We start from the raw sequence: 18,083 nt of genomic DNA, 5'->3' as shown, positions 1-18,083 counted from the left end.
TTATGTTACACCCCTCTGTGGGCTCAGCTAGGAAGGAGAGGGGAATAAACATAAGGACGAGTTTAACGCAAAGTAACCCTTATGGGAAGAAAAAGGCTTGACAAAGCAAAACCAAACTTAAAGTGTCCTCGTCTTTACAAAGGTTTATTAAAAAAAAGGGGGGCCAAAACCCTTACCTAGAAATTACCAAAGTTAAGATCAATTAACTAAAGATGTCCAAAGGACAAACCACACCAAGAATCCTAAAATAACTCCTTTGTTAAACGGAGACTATAAATCAAGAAAGGGCAAAAACCCCATAATTAACTAAGGATTGTCAGAGAGACAAACCAAGCTAAATTCACTACAGTAACTGAAATTGTCAAAACACCAAAAATCCTAAATAGCTCTTCTATATTTAACGGAGACTCAAAATCAAAACGGGCATAACCCCAACAGGTAATTAACCAAAAATAGTCTTAAAGACGAACCAAACCACAAGTACCAGTTAACTCAAAGTGTCCCAGACATAAAAAAAATCCTACTCACTCTCTCTCTCTCTAGAAGAAAGAACAACTGCTAAAGGTTTTAAACCACAAGACCAGGAGAACCACAAGGGAAGAGAAGAACCAGTTGCTGCTGCAACCCACAAACATTTCTCTCCCCTGATGAGCTCCAGCTGGCCGCTTTTGAAGGGCCAGCTGATGAGTTGAAAAGTCCCAGCTGAGCGTGACTGGAGGTCTGGTGCTGTCCATGGTCCTGAAGGAAAGACAGCTTCCCAAGGAGCAGCTGTCCAAGGTGCTGCACTTCTGCACCGGAAAACGGAGTGCAGCACATCACTGGGCTCCAAAACGGCGGCGGCCGTAATACAGCCACAAAGAAGAATCGCCTCTGTGACATTCGGATGGTGGAGCCGGAGTCCACGGGAAAAGGTTGAAGCAGCAACACTCTGACACTCCAGCGCATAGATGGAGGATCCCAAACCACACCCCAGTGGTGTGGTCAGAGGACAAAGGGTCCTTGGTTTGTGGAGGAGGATCTGGGTGCATTTTGATGTTGAAATGACTGCTATCTGCCCCCCCCCCCCCCCCCCCCCCCCCCAGTCTGGGGACCCCAAGGTTGAGGGTCATGGAGAGCGGCAACTTAAGGTATCACAGCCTTCAGACAAATGACAGAGGTCATTTAGTTGAATAGTTCTTTTATTGTACAATTCTAAAGGCATTGTAAACTGATAATTGTCAATAAAAATTTTGAGAAAAAAAATCTGTTCTTATCAGTTTAATATCTGATACGTCCCCTATCCGGGGACCATATGTTAAATTGATTTTTCGAACAGGGAGATGGAATGGGGCTTGCTCCGTCCACTCCACGCATCGACCTGGTATTGCAGTATCTCCAGGAACGGTGCACCTCCCCTATTTGTGTGAAAAGCAAGAAGTCATCCTTCACTAGATACAGGTGTTAATAGTGCTTAAAGGACCGGGGTGGGTTAAGTTCCATGACAATGTTATTCTCGTTTAGTGTTATAAAGACTGTAGGTGTATTAAGTAGTTGGTTTATTTTACAGCTAGAATTAAGCTACGCAATTTACAATGTTTTTTTTCTCTACATCGAGACTGAAGAATGCTTGACTTGACTTGAAAATGGTACGCACCAAAAGAAAGTAATTTTTATTTGAACATTTTTTCTGTTCTTTAGTTGTAGATGAAATGATGGGAATTACGGCTCTTTTTAGAGAGCCGGTTCTTTTGGCTCAGCTCACCAAAAGAGCCGGCTCTTTTTAGAGAGCTGGTTCTTTTGGCTCAGCTCACCAAAAAGAGCCGGCTCTTTTGGCTCCCAAGTGGCTCCTCAGATTTTCTGTTGCGTAGAGTACATTTATAACCAAAATAATGCAAAACTAATGTAAAATGATTTACTAATATAAATAAATACAACATATCAAATATTTATCATTTCCATGGATTTAAGAACTGAACACTTTAAGAAATCTCCACTTTCCGACTGCTGGCGCTCATTTTCTCACCGTCTTCGTCGCACTCTCCTCTCTTGCTCTCCTTTTTCCTACTCCTCATTCCCTCTCGTCTCCCGCCACCCGCATGTGCTCTGCTGTGTGTCTGAGTCTGATCCTCCCTCTTCCCCGCCCCTACTGCTCTGTGTGTGCAGTCTGGACACACAGTTACACATGTTGACCAATCGCCTGTAGCTTTCACCAAACCAAGAGGGGAGGGGGGAAGGGAGGGGAGGGGGAGGGGATGGTTCCCAATGATGAGTCGGCTCCCGTCGTTCACTTCAAAGAGCCGGCTCTTAGAGCCGGTTTGTTCGCGACCGACACATAACTAAAATGAATGCCTGTGAAGAATGTATTCTATCAATTTGAAGTAAATGTCGAGCTCAAGGTGGCGCAACAAAACATTATTATTAACACATGATCGTTCATATCTGTTTATATCCTCTGGTATTCTGTTTTCTTATCGTTCCTGACGCGCTCCGCTCATCGTGTGCTGCGGTGATTTCACCTCACTGACACAGCATCGAAACGCGCACTACGCTTTGCGGTCAGGAGATCCCTTTGATCTGCTTAGTTCAAAAGTAACTCGTGATGTGAAAAAGTAAGAATCCAGGCAGCAGCTTTCCTGGAGAGTTTAGAGGAGATGAAGGACGATGAGAGACAGACAGGACAGGACAATAGTCACATAAAAACAAGAAAACAAAACAACGTGTTGAAAAGACAAATGTAGGTAGATTTATCTACACTACATGTTTTTACCTGTATAAAACAATAAGTTATACACATGTAATATGTATACATCTGATACAATTCAGATCACCTTCAAAACTCAGTCACACACCAAGGGCCGTTTTAAGGCATTTCGGGGGCCAAGGCAAAACGGAACCCCACATTGAGAGAACTTTCTTCAGATGTGGGCTTAATATCCTGCCTTTAATTCAAAGTGTATCTTACTTTTTAGAGAGGATTTATTTTATTTTACTTGCTCAAATTTCTCTCAAAACATGGTTTTCACGCATACAATTCAAATGTGCCATACATGCCATCAAACCGACTTCTCTGCTAATAAATGCATATAAAAATAAGTACAGCTGACAAACAGCAGCATCAATTTGTGCTGAATAAAAATAAAAACAATTACAAACTTAACCTGAGTAAAACATTAGAGTACAGCTGCATTACATCAGCCTCGGTGCAAATCAAACAAGCTCCAACCTAGTCTGGAGGGCTAAGACGAAATGCATCACGGAAACTAGACAGCAGCAGTATCATCTTTGGAGTCAACAGTCAACAAAGTGCTCAAAACGTTAGACCCTGATGCATGTGAGACATTTTGATGTGGACACCATTTTTTCAGGGCAGAATGTCTTTTTTGTGTCACTTATTCATAGATTGTGCAAACAGAATTGCTCTGCACCTGGGACTTTTTTCCCTCCACCATGCAGGAATGCTCCTGTTTTTGCTTGTAAAGCATGGCCCTGGACCATGATGAAGATGGAGAAGAGGTAGCGATGGCCTCAGAAGACTCCTGACTGGCAGGAGACTGAGCAGGCGGGCAAGACTCAGAGCTGGAACAGATCGCCTTAGGCAGACTGGGTCTGCCTTTGTTCCCAGGGGTTTCGGAGACCAGTGTTGGAGGAGGCCACTGTGATCGAGGCTGTAGCCGAGACTGCAGTTGAAAGTGAGGCAATGTGGCTGAAGCCGTGGCTGAGGAGCAGGCTGGGAGACTGGCGTCACAAGGTCTCCCAAAAACGTGGTCCCTGTTGTGCTTTCTGTGAATTTATTGTTAGTTATGGTTAGTCGGCGGAAGGAGGACAGCAGGCTGAGGAAGTGCTGGAGAAACATCAGCCATTGAGATTGATGTCAGCTTGGTTACAGTGATTGGCTGTGTGCTGGACTGGAAGTTGACGAGTCTCTTCTGACAAGATATCAATTCACAAACTCTTTTTAAATTGATTTTTAGCAGATTCTACTAGAATCCCGTGCTGCACCAAATCCTACACCCTCAGGATGGCCGTCTTCTCTGAGCTTTACTTTGACCACTGGGGAAAACACAGCCACAGCATTTTCACCAGCGTGTTCACGAGTCTTATGTTGATCTCATGTGCTGCTGTGTTACATTTGGCATCTTTAATTTTTGCACCACAGCAGCTTCAGCCAGGTCGTCCCTCTTGGTCCTGCTGAGCGTTTCCCAATGAGTCCTGTACAGCTGAGTGACTGCTGTAGCTGCTTGTAGAGCTCCTCCACAGCATTCCAGGCTTTGAGGATGCCATCCCTTTCCTCTGTAATCAGCAAGAGCTCTTTCTCCATCAGGCCAAAGTTGACAAGGACAGAGCAGAACCTTTTTAACTGCTGGAAGCCAGGGAGGAGGTTTGCAATACACAAAGCTGAAGAGTGGGGGACAAAGAGGAACCTGGGGGAGTCTTTGGCAAACACACCTGGAGAAGTTCAACAGGTGAGTAAAATTTCAAGGATGAACAACTCAACTAAAGGAGGCTGCAGGTTGCCAATCCACTGGGATTAATCTTGCAGAGAATGACTGGCTTCTTTAACCTCCCACCTGATGGGTGTGAGCCATTAGGTGAGAATCTACACCTGTGCTCAGCGGTAACCTGCATAGAGAGACAAGACAGAATATAAAAGTTGAGGTGATTGCTCTTTCCAGGCGGTTGCACCATGACTTTGGAATGAACTTCCTTTATCCTTGCGTTGTATTCACAGTCTGGTCACCAAAACAGCTGAAGACACATTTATTTAAAGCTGCTTTCACTTAAATCTTTTGTGTTTTATGTATTCTTTCCCTGCCAGCATCATACACCCTGCAGTTATGTAGTGGATTGTTTCAGGGACCTCTTTGCATAGCCTACACCTTGGGTCTTGTCTGATGTGGAAGATTTTGGCCTTTGTTGCTCTGGTGTTCAGGGCCTGTTCCTGTACATCCATGATGAGTGCCTGTTCTGTCCTTCAGACCAGCTCTTTCTAACCATTGGTAGGATTTCTTGATATCAGCCACTTCAGTTATTGGTCTGTGGTACATCTCATGTAGGGGTTTGTCGTCCCATGATGGTATTTCCAGTGTCTCCTCGTCTGTTTGTCATTGTCTGAGACATCCACTGAGCATGTCATCTGCTGGGGCCTTATCCTTGATGTGCTTGTATATCCATCCGTCCGTCCATCCATCTGTCCATCCATCCATCTGTCCATCCATCCATCTGTCCATCCATCCATCCATCCGTCCGTCCATCCATCTGTCCATCCATTCATCCATCCATCCATCCATCCATCCATCCATCCATCCGTCCATCCATCCATCCATCCATCCATAAATCCATCCATCCGTCCATCCATCCATCCATCCATCCATAAATCCATCCATCCATCCATCGACTTAGTCACTTAGGAAGTCTGGGAGGAGATCCCTCAGGAGACCATCTACCTCCTCATCAGGAGCATGCCCAGGTGTTGTAGTGAAGTCACACAGGCACATGGAGGTCACACACAATACTGAGCCTCATTTTGACTAGTTCTAAGGTGATTACATGAAAGTTGGATCAGCCTATGTTGTGTTTTTCCATGTAAATTTTGAGTGTGACTCCAAAGCCAGACCGCCGTGGGCTGATAAATTTGATTTCTGTTGATAATGTTTGTGTGATTTTGTTGTTGGTACATTCAGTTATGTAAAGACCAAAGTGTTTAATAAGAATTATTAAGTGTTCTGTTTTGCCTTGGCCCCCAAAATGCCTTGAAACGGCCCTGGGTGTGTGACTGTTTTGAAGGTGATCTGAATTGTATCAGATGTATACATATTACATGTGTATAACTTATTGTTTTATACAGGTAAAAACACGTAGTGGAGATAAATCTACATTTTACTTTGCAACACTTTGTTTTGCTTTCTTGTTTTTATGTGACTATTGTCCTGTCCTGTCTGTCTCTCATCTTCCTGCATCTCCTCTAAAGTCTCCAGAAAAACTGCTGCCTGGATTCTTACCTTTTCACCTCATCAGTTACTTTTGAGCAGATCAAAGGGATCTCCTGACCGCAAAGTGGAGTGCGCGTTTTGATGCTGCGTCAGTGAGGTGAAATCACCGCAGCACAGGTGATGAGCTCCGCAGTAGCAGAGCGCTTCAGGCACAAATAAGACAGAAAGTAGAGAACATGTGCGGACATGAACAATCGTGTGTTAATTATAGTTTTTGGTTGCACCACATTGAGAATGGACCGTGCGCTGGACGCAGCAGCCTGGAGCGCTGCGCAGCAACAATCATCGCTCTGCCGCTCTCCGCTCAAAAGAGTCCATGAATGATGTAATATTGGTAGAAAACGTTTTTCCGGCTCCCCTGGATGTGTAGGATATCCAGCTCCCCCATAAATTGATCCCTGCTCTTGGATGAAAAACCGGGCATTTTCATCAATACAAGAACCCCCCGGATACCCGGACAGAGAAAGTGGACATGTCCGGGGAAAAGAGGACGGATGGTCACCCTAGTTTAATATAAAGCGGGAGATTACAGATACAGTGTTTTGCTTGTGACCTTGCTGCCCTGGGCCTGGGCCCTTTAGAGTCCGTGGGCCCCTGGGCAATTGCCCAGTTGCCCATATGATTAATCCGGCCTTGAGTGCATTACAGAAATGTAACATTTTTTGAACCAGTGTTGTTTTAGCAAATAATCAAAAAAGACTTGAGCTAAATTAAACCTGAAGTAGATGAGAAACGTTTCTTAATTAAACTGACAATTTTATCAAAATGGTTGTTATTCGACCTCATAATTAAAGTATTAATGTGATTATTTAGCTCACATGAATGTAAAATAATTAGATGAAAGTGAATTGAATAAGTAGTGTGACTTTTATTTTGTTAAAGGAAATGTTTTTTTTTATGTTGTCTTTTTTTCCCCCTTGTTAGAGAATCTCGTTTACCATTTGGGAAAAAAAATCATTAAACATGCGCATGCGTATAATGACGGACTTCGTTAATTTCGACGGACTACATTTGAAGACCACGACATATCGTACGTTTATGTCGACTTTCACTTTTCGTACTGTAGTGTTAACTTTTATTTTCTGTGTTGTTTTTAGAATTTTCAACGATGAGGTATGAATGTAGCTTCGTTGTGGCGCCTGGGAGTCTGCAGGTGAGGTGAGGCCTTGTGCAGGCTACGGTTGCAGATGAGGGACTAATATATACTCAATATTTAAAATAAATACGCGTTTTTTAAAGGTCTGAACAATGTAACCAGCAGCAGCAAACAAGAAGTAAGTGGCTAAATCAGTTTAATTAGGTTTACTGACTGGGGGCGTCCCCATATCGAGTTGAGGTAGGCTACATTCAAGCTTTGCTCAACAGTTGTAAGTTTTAACATAACTTCTTGCACGCTAATTGTTTTATTTTAATGGCAGCAGCAACAAACAAAATAGGCGAGGAATGTTGGCTTGATAAGTAAAATCCAGACTTTTAGACACAGTTTAATATCTGAATGTGTATGTTTTTATTGCTTTTCTTAATTTACCTCCGTCGTGTTTTAAACTAAAACGTGTTTTCCACCCATTTACTTTTTACATGATGTATTGCAGTTTTCTTTCCTCTCCACCAGAGGTCGCTGCTTAGGTCTGTTTCGTAATGCATCATATAACAACCGTACCGTTTCATTTCATTTCAAAGATAGCATAAAATGTAGTAAATATGTGTTTACGCAAGGTTAGAGATTTGCTTTAAAGAAAATGTGAAGAATGTCGATTTTTGTAAGCGTTTAGGTCTCTTTGTTTGTTATTGGACCTATATGACACACGTGACCCGGAAGCAACGCCGCGTTTTTTTCACTTAACTTCAATTTTATCTAATTTATAGCCACCCAACATCAGAGTTACACAATGGGTCAATTAAATAAATGGTCTCTGTTTGCGTGTGCCATTGGAAATAATGTTATTTCCAGAACCGCGAGTCAAAATGACAGTGAGCAGAATGACTTGGTGTCTTCAAACAATTATATGGCATCGCTTCTCGGCCTTTTGGCTAAGATCAAGTGTAGTATCTGTTCTTATCAGTTTAATATCTGATACGTCCCCTATCCGGGGACCATATATTAAATTGATTTTTGGAACAGGGAGATGGAATAGGGGCTTGCTCCGTCCACTCCACGCATCGACCTGGTATTGCAGTATTTCCAGGAACGGTGCACCTCCCCTACTTGTGTGAAAAGCAAGAAATAATGCATTTCTACAGATTAGAGTACAACATTTAAAACAGGTGTCTGTGTGTAGGTCTATGACATTACTGCCTAGCTTATTGTTTGAAAGAATGTAGTTTTGTTAAGCAGTTGGTATATTTACAACTAGAGTTAAGTCATGCAATTCACAATGTTTATCTTTTTCTCTACCTTGTAGTGTTGGGAATTCAGGCTCTTTATAGAGAGCCGGTTCTTTGGGCTCAGCTCACCAAAAAGAGCCGGCTCTTTTGGCTCCCAAGTGGCTCCTCAGATTTTCTGTTGCTTAGAGTACATTTATAACCAAAATAATGCTAAACTATATGTAAAATAATTTACTAATGTAAAAAAAAGCAATATATCAAATATTTATCATTTCTATGGATTTAATAACTGATCACTAAGAAATCTCCACTTTCCAACTGCTGGCGCTCATTTTCTCACCGTCTTCGTCGCACTCTCCCTCGCTCGCCCTTTTCCTCCTTATTCCCTCTCGTCTCCCTCCTCCCGCATGTGCTCTGCTGTGTGTCTGAGTCTGATCCTCCCTCTTCCCCGCCCCTACTCCTCTGTGTGTGGACAGTCTGGACACGCAGTTACACATGTTGACCAATCGCCTGTAGCTTTCACCAAGGCAGGGGGAGGGGGGAGGGGAGGGTACGGCTCCCAATGACGAGCCGGCTCCCGTCGTTCACTTCAAAGAGCCGGCTCTTAGAGCCGGTTCGTTCGCGACCGACACATCACTACTACCTTGGGACTGAAGAATGCTTGACTTGACTTTATAATGGTACGCACTAAAAGAAAGTCATTTTTATTTGAACATTTTTCTGTTCTTTAGTCTATCTACTTGAAGTAAATGTCGAGCTTAATGCTTATATGAATGTTTCAACTCGTTATGGATTCTAATATTTGATACTCGGTTATGCAAGTTGTAGTAGTTCAAGCTCTCCAAGAATGTATTTTTTATATCATATCTATGGGAGCGTTGAGCTAACACCCGTGCAAAATAAAATTATAACACGATTTTATTGTTCTAACAATATCATCTTAACATTGTTACAGTGTAATTTTCATGTTAAAATGTAATATCAAATCAATGTTCATTTATATAGTGCTTTACACTGCAGTCTGACCAAAGTTAACATTATTATGGGAAAAAAACGAAACAGCAGTAAAAACAATAACATTTAATGAACCACTATAAAAAGTAATACAATTCAGAGCCATTTTAAAGATGGCAAAAATAATAGGTTAAAATGAAAAAATTCAAGAACATAAAATTCAACATAGATTACTACACTCCAGGATATTCAAAGCCATGCGAAAGAGATGCCTTTAATCCAGAAACAAAGTGACATCAGTAGTCTTGCGCAGGTCATCTTAATAGCTGGCACCAAAAATTACATCGTTTTTGTTATAAATTGTACCTACCCCTGAACAACACTGATTGGTTGTAACTCAGTAGGAAATGACATCAGCAGACGCCGTCTAAAACAACCGGATATTAGTAAAATTAGAAGAGTTGCTTGTGAAGCAGAATGGAAGCAAAAGAATATGAGCAGAAATCACACTTCTTTAAAATCACCTTTGCTGAATTCTTAACATCGCAAAACACGGTGGAAATCCTCCTTCACCACGTACATTGCGGGGCTTTTTTCTCACAGAGTGCAGTAAAAATCATAGTTCATGCAGCTGCTCTCCGGCTCCTCTGAATGGATTAAATAATGCAGTACTTTGACGGATAAACTTTTATTTTATTAATGTTACTGTGGACAATTTTGGGTGCTGATCTGAGACATCACTCACTGTCAAAGCAGTCGCGATATGGTGACATCTGTGAGAACAGATATAAAAACTCAGTTTGGATTGGATCATTTTTCAGATCAGCAGAAAGAAAAGCTTTTTGTAGAACACTTAGTGCAACATTTTCTTTCTGCTCATTTTACAACTTTCTATTAAAAATAGAAATTAGAGAGGTCTGATTGCTGATTAAATGATGAAACGGCTGCTTTCAGCTGCATTGCTTCTTTTATTGTTATTTTATTATTTATATTTGAGTTTTATTAGACATTTATGTATTAGTGTTTTATCTTTTAATCACTTTTTTAGTTATTTTACTATTCATATTAGCTCTTATTATTTTTTTATGTTACTTATTTGTTCGTGCCAGTGTTTTCCTCTGTGGGGCCCTCTGTCTCCGGGGTGGTGGTCGACTGTGGTGGCCTAGGCACACTTCGGGGAGTGCTTTTCGCCCTACCTCCCTGGGAGCCCTGGGTTGGTGCCTTGGCTGCTGCCATCGATCGACTACTACCAAGGCAGATGGCTCAGCTGATGGCGTGTCATTCGTTCCCTAACCCATCTTTGTAATGTTTACTTATGATGCTTTCTATCCTTTTTTTTAAGTTTTGTGTGCGCATGAGTGTATTTGTTGTTCATGTGTGTGTGTGTGTGTGTATGTTCCTTAGGAAATGGGTTGTGGGATGGGGGGGGGGGGGTGCAATTGTCATAATTATTTTTATAATTTTGGGGAAATGATGTGATTTTGGGTTACATGGGGTGATTTTAACCTGTAAAGCACTTTGAGCTGTATTTTTTGTATAGTGCTATACAAATAAACATTGATTGATTGATCTCAAGAGCTCAGCAGCTTGTCAGTCTTATACAGATCAATTTTTGAAAGCTTTCCTTTACACAGGTCTCAACTTTATCAGACAACACCTAGACTCTGAGATGGACGATGCCTGCATGGACAGCAGCATCTCTGATGAAGAGGACTTATTTGGATCCATGACGTCAAGAAAGGCAGAAGCAGGGGAGCTGGAGTTGGACTTTCATATCCATCCACTAGAGGTACGGATCTATTAGTTGGCTTTCCTCACATCAAGAAGCTGACAAAGTAAAAACATCTGTCCCTGCATCTGCAGCCTATATTTTCTAGTTATATTTTTATTCATCTCTGTTTGGGAGTTGTCAAACATGATGCACTGCTTTCTACAGAACTGATGTTTTTTCTCAAATAACTATTCATGTAAAATCAAAGCAGTAGATTAGAAAAGTCTAGAATGTGGTTTCAAAGACCAGTGTGGCGTGTTCCATGTGTATAAATGAATTAAAGTTAATTGTACTTCAGTACTAGCCTAGTGAACTATACCAAATTCTTGCTTTTGCAAAGTTTAAATAATGTTTATTTAGTCTGGCTTGCCAGGCTACAGCAGTACAGAACCATGCTTCAGATGTTTCATAAAATTTTAAAATCTGCAGTTTGCTTTTTATCCACTAGAGGGCGACAGAGTTTAGTAGTTTCTACTGCCCTGCAGAAAAGCTAAAGATTGGCTTCTTTTTGAGTAACCTGTATGCAGATATGATCATATTTGCCACTTGCTAAATATTCAAAATGACCTAACATTATTTTGAAGTCTTTTATCTTTTACTTTCTTGCAGGTTTCAATCCCAGGATGGTTCCAACTCCTAAACTGCAGGTGGCAACAGCAGCAGACCTCCACAGATAAACAATTGTTCATACAATTTATTCTATTTGATTACTTCTTTGTTTTATTATTATTATTATTATTATTATTATTATTATTATTATTATTATTATTTTATGTATTCACTTTTAATGTTTTTTTATTGTGGTAGTGTTAATTTGTCATTTTGTTTTGAATTCAATTTATCGCTCTGTTATCTTGTCTTTGTATTTGCATCTTTGTTTCCAGGAGGACCCAGCTGTAAACGAGATGATTCATCTCAAGTGGTTTTATCCTCCTTAAAAATATAAGTTAATAAATAAAATAAATAAATAAACAAACAGGAAGTAGCTTCATTGTTAGCAGAAAAGGAGGTTTGTGGTTGGGTTTTATTATTTTCTTTACATTTCTGAAGTGAATCCCAGAGTTTATGTAGCTGGGACACTCCTTTGTTTCAAATCAACACTGTTGGGTTGTTGGTCACTTGTGGTAGAATTATATACGGCTAATATGTAACATGTGGGGGACTGAGTTCACTCTTATGATAAAACCTATCTAAGAAAAATCATTAATTTTATCCTATATTACAACTTGCACATCTGTGTAGCAAAGATACAGTTGTTGTCTCTAGGTAATCAGCCTGATGTACAACAACTGATTAAACAGTTTTATGTCCAGAAAAAGGACAAAGAAGTGTAGCTGAAAGCATCTGGGGTCTCATTTATCAAACATTGCGTAGAATCCTTACTAAAACCATACTTAAGCTCTGCAAAAAAAAATCTACTTAAGCCAAGTAGGTTTGTGATCTATCAAACATGGAGTACGCACAGCTGCACGCAATCTCTGCTTCTTAAATCGGAAACTAACAAGAATGTTTCTCAGCTGCTTTTTAGTCACATCCCGCCCTCACCACGCCCACTTACTTCCATAAATAGTCAATGCAAAGTGCCTTGTGCTCGTGCATCTGGACAGGATGCCTCCTAGATGTCTCCCTGGTGAGGTTTTCCAGGCACGTCCAACAGCGAGGAGACCTAAAGGTAGACCCAGGACACGGTGGAGGGACTATGTCACTTACCTGGCCAGGGAACGCCTTGGGATTCCCCCGGAGGAGCTGGCCCAGGTGGCTGGGGAGAGGGAACTCTGGGCCCCTCGCCTTAGACTACTGCCCCCTGACCCGAATGAAAATGGATGGATGGATGGAACAACGTGTAGTAATCAATAATGAAAAATCATAATTTTTACCATTGAAAACAGGCATCCCACAGGGATCATTACTAGGCCCACTGCTCTTTAATGCTACTCAATTCCAGGCCTTGAGGGCTGTTATCCAGCATGTTTTGGTTTTAACCCTTCTTCAACACACCTGATTTTAATCAGCAGGTGATTAACAGGCTTCTGCAGAGCCTGGGCTGCTCCACAGGTGATTCAACCACTGAATCTAGTGTGTTGGACCAGAGAAATCATTAAAACATACTGGATACTGTGCTTCGAGGCCCAGAATTGAATAGACCTCCTCTATTTTAAGAATTTACCAAAAGTTTGTCCTTGGACTTGTTTTCAAATGTATGCAGATGACGCGGTTGTGTACATGAGTGACAGGATCACTGAAACAAAGGCCTTGATTGAGTTGAGCAGTGCCTCGCCTGGAAAACAGATTAAAGCAGACAGACGCAGCAGGGGGAGTGACTGAAAGTCGGCGTTTAAGTCGGACAGATTTGCCTACATGTGTAGCTCACGGGTGACGATGGTTGAAGATATTGTGTTAGAGTTCATACTTGTTTAATTTTTTATTTTGATTCTGGTGCCTGTTAGCAGCCGAAACACATCCTCACATGCTTGTGGATATAATATAGTTATAGAAATGTACGTTTATAACTCATATTTCAGATTCAAATGAGTTTTATGTTGACTGTTTATCTGTAATCTGACCTGCTTAAGGGGTTGTTGTTTATTTTGTTTTTTCCAGCAGGTGTATTTTATATAAATGATAAAACCAGTTTACCTTGAGGGATGTTAAAGTCTCCCAGTAAAGCACAGGAAACACTTCAGATAAATCTGAAAGTCTAAACATGTCAGATGTTGGGCTGGGTTGTTTGTGGGTAGTTTTATTACCTGCCAGAGCTGCTCTCTGGAAGATTAAAGTCAGCAAACACAGAGACCACAGAGAAAAGGTCCTACTCACTCGAGATGTAACTGAAGTCTGAAAGAGCATTTTAAATGATGCACCTGAGCTGTATCTATGGTAACGCAAGATTCCATAGCATTACCATAGTGACAGTCAATCATAGGTGACAGACAGCGCTCCATAGAGAGCCTAAGCCACGCCCATCTACTTCCGGACCACGGGTCCCCAGAAAAACAAAAAAATGAATGCAAGTCAATGGGGCTAAAGACGCTATTTTCTAATTCTGCTTGTTATGTGCCATGGATTTCACATATGATGTCCGTGAAGATGCATTTTAATACCAAGAACGCGCTTATTTTCAAAAGGGGGAGAGACGTTATTTTAAGTTTTGTGTAATAAGTCCAGGACTACAAATGTACTTTATGAAAGTGACATCATCGAAGCAGACACGGAGAAAAACAGGGAAAATGGCAGAGATTCTGTGGTGACGTCATGTGTGCAACGTGCCGATGTCGGATTTGTAGTCATGCTAACATCGAACTTTTACAAGCTGATAAATTTCAAAGTACGTGACTGGCATGATTGAAACACCCATCGTTGGATTACATTTAAATTGAAGTACAACATGTGTGTGATCCAGGACGTAAGGCAAAGCGGATTAGAAAATAACGTTTTTAGTCCCGTTGACTTGCATTCATGTTTTCGTTCTTCCGGGGACCCATGAGCCGACCGGGAAGAGAGGAGACCTAGGCTCCTTATTGTAGTACAGACAGTGGCTTTAAAAATTAGTGAAGTAAAAGTAAAAAGTAGACCTGAAGAAAATAAGTAAAGTACAAATAAAGAAAGCTTTACATAATATATCATATTCAATAACTTCATTACTTTTTAAAAGATTTATTTTTTGTTTGCATTTTAAATTCTGTCATCCTGTCCCTCTTAACGTGATTTAACATAAAAGGAGCCATCATCAGCTGTACCTCTTATGTATAATAATGATCGGATCACAGACCAGATGTTTGATGACGTAGAAATATATTAATAAAAATATATCAGAACTTAAAGAAGATAATGCAATCCTCTTCAGACAAATAACAAACTGTTTGACATCAAAGAAATTTCTCTTTGGTCCTGATGCTCATACATTAGTAAAGATTATAAATATAAACAGAGATTTCAGTTTTTCTGGTAGTGTTTGATCAAAGAGCAATGTGACAAGAACAATAAGTTACTTAGAAGTTAAATACGTACATAAAAATAACCTGCAGTTGAGCCTCTTGAGTTTTCTGTTTGCTAAATCAAGCCAAATGACTCTTCTATTAGCTGATGGATCCATTTTTAAATGTAAACAAGTCAAAATAGTTTGTTCACTTAATGTTATTAAATTTATAACTTATTCACTGATGAAAAAGTGGCATTTATTTATATTTCTGTCAAACTGGTGCAGAAATAAAGATCAGTCCCCTTCTCCAGACACAACTACTGTACACGGCAGATAGCATGTAGGTCTAGTTATAGAAATGTACGTTTATAACTCATATTTCAGATTCAAATGAGTTTTATCTTGACTGTTTATCTGTAATCTGACCTGCTTAAGGGGTTGTTGTTTATTGTGTTTTTTGTTTTTCCAGCAGGTGTATTTTATTTAAATGATAAAACCAGTATACCTTGAGGAATGTTAAAGTCTCCCAGTAAAGCACAGGAAACACTTCAGATAAATCTGAAAGTCTAAACATGTCAGATGTTGGGCTGGTTTGTTTGTGGGTAGTTTTATTACCTGCTAGAGCTGCTCTCTGGAAGATTAAAGTCAGCAAACACAGAGACCACAGAGAAAAGGTCCTACTCACTCGAGATGGAACTGAAGTCTGAAAGAGCATTTTAAATGATGCACCTGAGCTGTAACTATGGTAACGCAAGATTCCATAGCATTACCATAGTGACAGTCAAACATAGGTGACCGACAGCGCTCCATAGAGAGCCTAAGCCACGCCCATCTACTTCCGGACCACGGGTCCCCAGAAAAACAAAAAAAATGAATGCAAGTCAATGGTGCTAAAGACGCTATTTTCTAATTCTGCTTGTTATGTGCCATGGATTTCACATATGAAGTTCATAAAGATGCATTTTAATACCAAGAACGTGCTTATTTTCGAAAGGGGGGGAGACATTTTAAGTTTTGTGTAATAAGTCCAGGACTACAAATGCGCTTTATGAAAGTGACATCATCGAAGCAGACACGGAGAAAAACAGGGAAAATGGCAGAGATTCTGTGGTGACGTCATGTGTGCAACGTGCCGATGTCGGATTTGTAGTCATGCTAACATCGAACTTTTACAAGCTGATAAATTTCAAAGTACGTGACTGGCATGATTGAAACACCCATCGTTGGATTACATTTAAATTGAAGTACAACATGTGTGTGATCCAGGACGTAAGGCAAAGCGGATTAGAAAATAACGTTTTTAGTCCCGTTGACTTGCATTCATGTTTTCGTTCTTCCGGGGACCCATGAGCCGACCGGGAAGAGAGGAGACCTAGGCTCCTTATTGTAGTACAGATAGTGGCTTTAAAAATTAGTGAAGTAAAAGTAAAAAGTAGACCTGAAGAAAATAAGTAAAGTACAAATAAAGAAAGCTTTACATAATATATCATATTCAATAACTTCATTACTTTTTAAAAGATTTATTTTTTGTTTGCATTTTAAATTCTGTCATCCTGTCCCTCTTAACGTGATTTAACATGAAAGGAGCCATCATCAGCTGTACCTCTTATGTATAATAATGATCGGATCACAGACCAGATGTTTGATGACGTAGAAATATATTAATAAAAATATATCAGAACTTAAAGAAGATAATGCAATCCTCTTCAGACAAATAACAAACTGTTTGACATCAAAGAAATTTCTCTTTGGTCCTGATGCTCATACATTAGTAAAGATTATAAATATAAACAGAGATTTCAGTTTTTCTGGTAGTGTTTGATCAAAGAGCAATGTGACAAGAACAATAAGTTACTTAGAAGTTAAATACGTACATAAAAATAACCTGCAGTTGAGCCTCTTGACTTTTCTGTTTGCTAAATCAAGCCAAATGACTCTTCTATTAGCTGATGGATCCATTTTTAAATGTAAACAAGTCAAAATAGTTTGTTCACTTAATGTTATTAAATTTATAACTTATTCACTGATGAAAAAGTGGCATTTATTTATATTTCTGTCAAACTGGTGCAGAAATAAAGATCAGTCCCTTCTCCAGACACAACTACTGTACACGGCAGATAGCATGTAGGTCTAGTTATAGAAATGTACGTTTATAACTCATATTTCAGATTCAAATGAGTTTTATCTTGACTTTTTATCTGTAATCTGACCTGCTTAAGGGGTTGTTGTTTATTTTTTTATTTTTTTTCCCAGCAGGTGTATTTTATATAAATGATAAAACCAGTTTACCTTGAGGAATGTTAAAGTCTCCCAGTAAAGCACAGGAAACACTTCAGATAAATCTGAAAGTCTAAACATGTCAGATGTTGGGCTGGTTTGTTTGTGGGTAGTTTTATTACATGCTAGAGCTGCTCTCTGGAAGACTAAAGTCAGCAAACACAGAGATCGCAGAGAAAAGGTCCTACTCACTCGAGATGGAACTGAAGTCTGAAAGAGCATTTTAAATGATGCACCTGAGCTGTAACTATGGTAACGCAAGATTCCATAGCATTACCATAGTGACAGTCAATCATAGGTGACAGACAGCACTCCATAGAGCCTAAGCCACGCCCATCTACTTCCGGACCACGGGTCCCCAGAAAAACAAAAAAATGAATGCAAGTCAATGGTGCTAAAGACGCTATTTTCTAATTCTGCTTGTTATGTGCCATGGATTTCACATATGATGTCCATAAAGATGCATTTTAATACCAAGAACGTGCTTATTTTCGAAAGGGGGGGAGAGATTTTAAGTTTTGTGTAATAAGTCCAGGACTACAAATGCGCTTTATGAAAGTGACATCATCGAAGCAGACACGGAGAAAAACAGGGAAAATGGCAGAGATTCTGTGGTGACGTCATGTGTGCAACGTGCCGATGTCGGATTTGCTCATATATTAGTAAAGATTATAAATATAAGCAGAGATTTCAGTTTTTCTGGTAGTGTTTGATCAAAGAGCAATGTGACAAGAACAATAAGTTACTTAGAAGTTAAATACGTTCATAAAAATAACCTGCAAATGTCCGGAAATAAAGTGATTTTTTTATTAAAGTCAATATCAAGTTTCTATAAATAACAAAAGGGTCCAAGTAGAAGAGAAAAAAA

At 40.1% G+C, this 18,083-nt stretch overlaps 1 long non-coding RNA gene and 2 other non-coding genes across 3 annotated transcripts; all 3 read left to right on the top strand.

The window, feature by feature from the left end:
- Nucleotides 1–1,210: 1,210 nt before the first annotated feature.
- On the top strand, nt 1,211–1,394 carry LOC129163991 (U2 spliceosomal RNA). Its single transcript, XR_008563792.1, has one exon. It is a non-coding gene; the product is annotated as a U2 spliceosomal RNA (small nuclear RNA).
- Nucleotides 1,395–6,925: 5,531 nt separating this feature from the next.
- LOC129163805 (uncharacterized) lies at nt 6,926–12,837 on the top strand. The gene is made up of 3 exons (XR_008563594.2): nt 6,926–6,999; nt 10,883–11,037; nt 11,629–12,837. It is a non-coding gene; the product is annotated as an uncharacterized lncRNA (long non-coding RNA).
- Nucleotides 7,981–8,171, top strand: LOC129164001 (U2 spliceosomal RNA). The gene has a single exon (XR_008563802.1). It is a non-coding gene; the product is annotated as a U2 spliceosomal RNA (small nuclear RNA).
- Nucleotides 12,838–18,083: the final 5,246 nt, after the last annotated feature.

The sequence above is a fragment of the Nothobranchius furzeri genome, chromosome 13 (genome assembly GCF_043380555.1).
Source record: "Nothobranchius furzeri strain GRZ-AD chromosome 13, NfurGRZ-RIMD1, whole genome shotgun sequence".
NCBI classification, from domain to species: Eukaryota; Metazoa; Chordata; class Actinopteri; order Cyprinodontiformes; family Nothobranchiidae; genus Nothobranchius; species Nothobranchius furzeri.
This window is presented reverse-complemented; position numbering and strand designations above follow the sequence as displayed.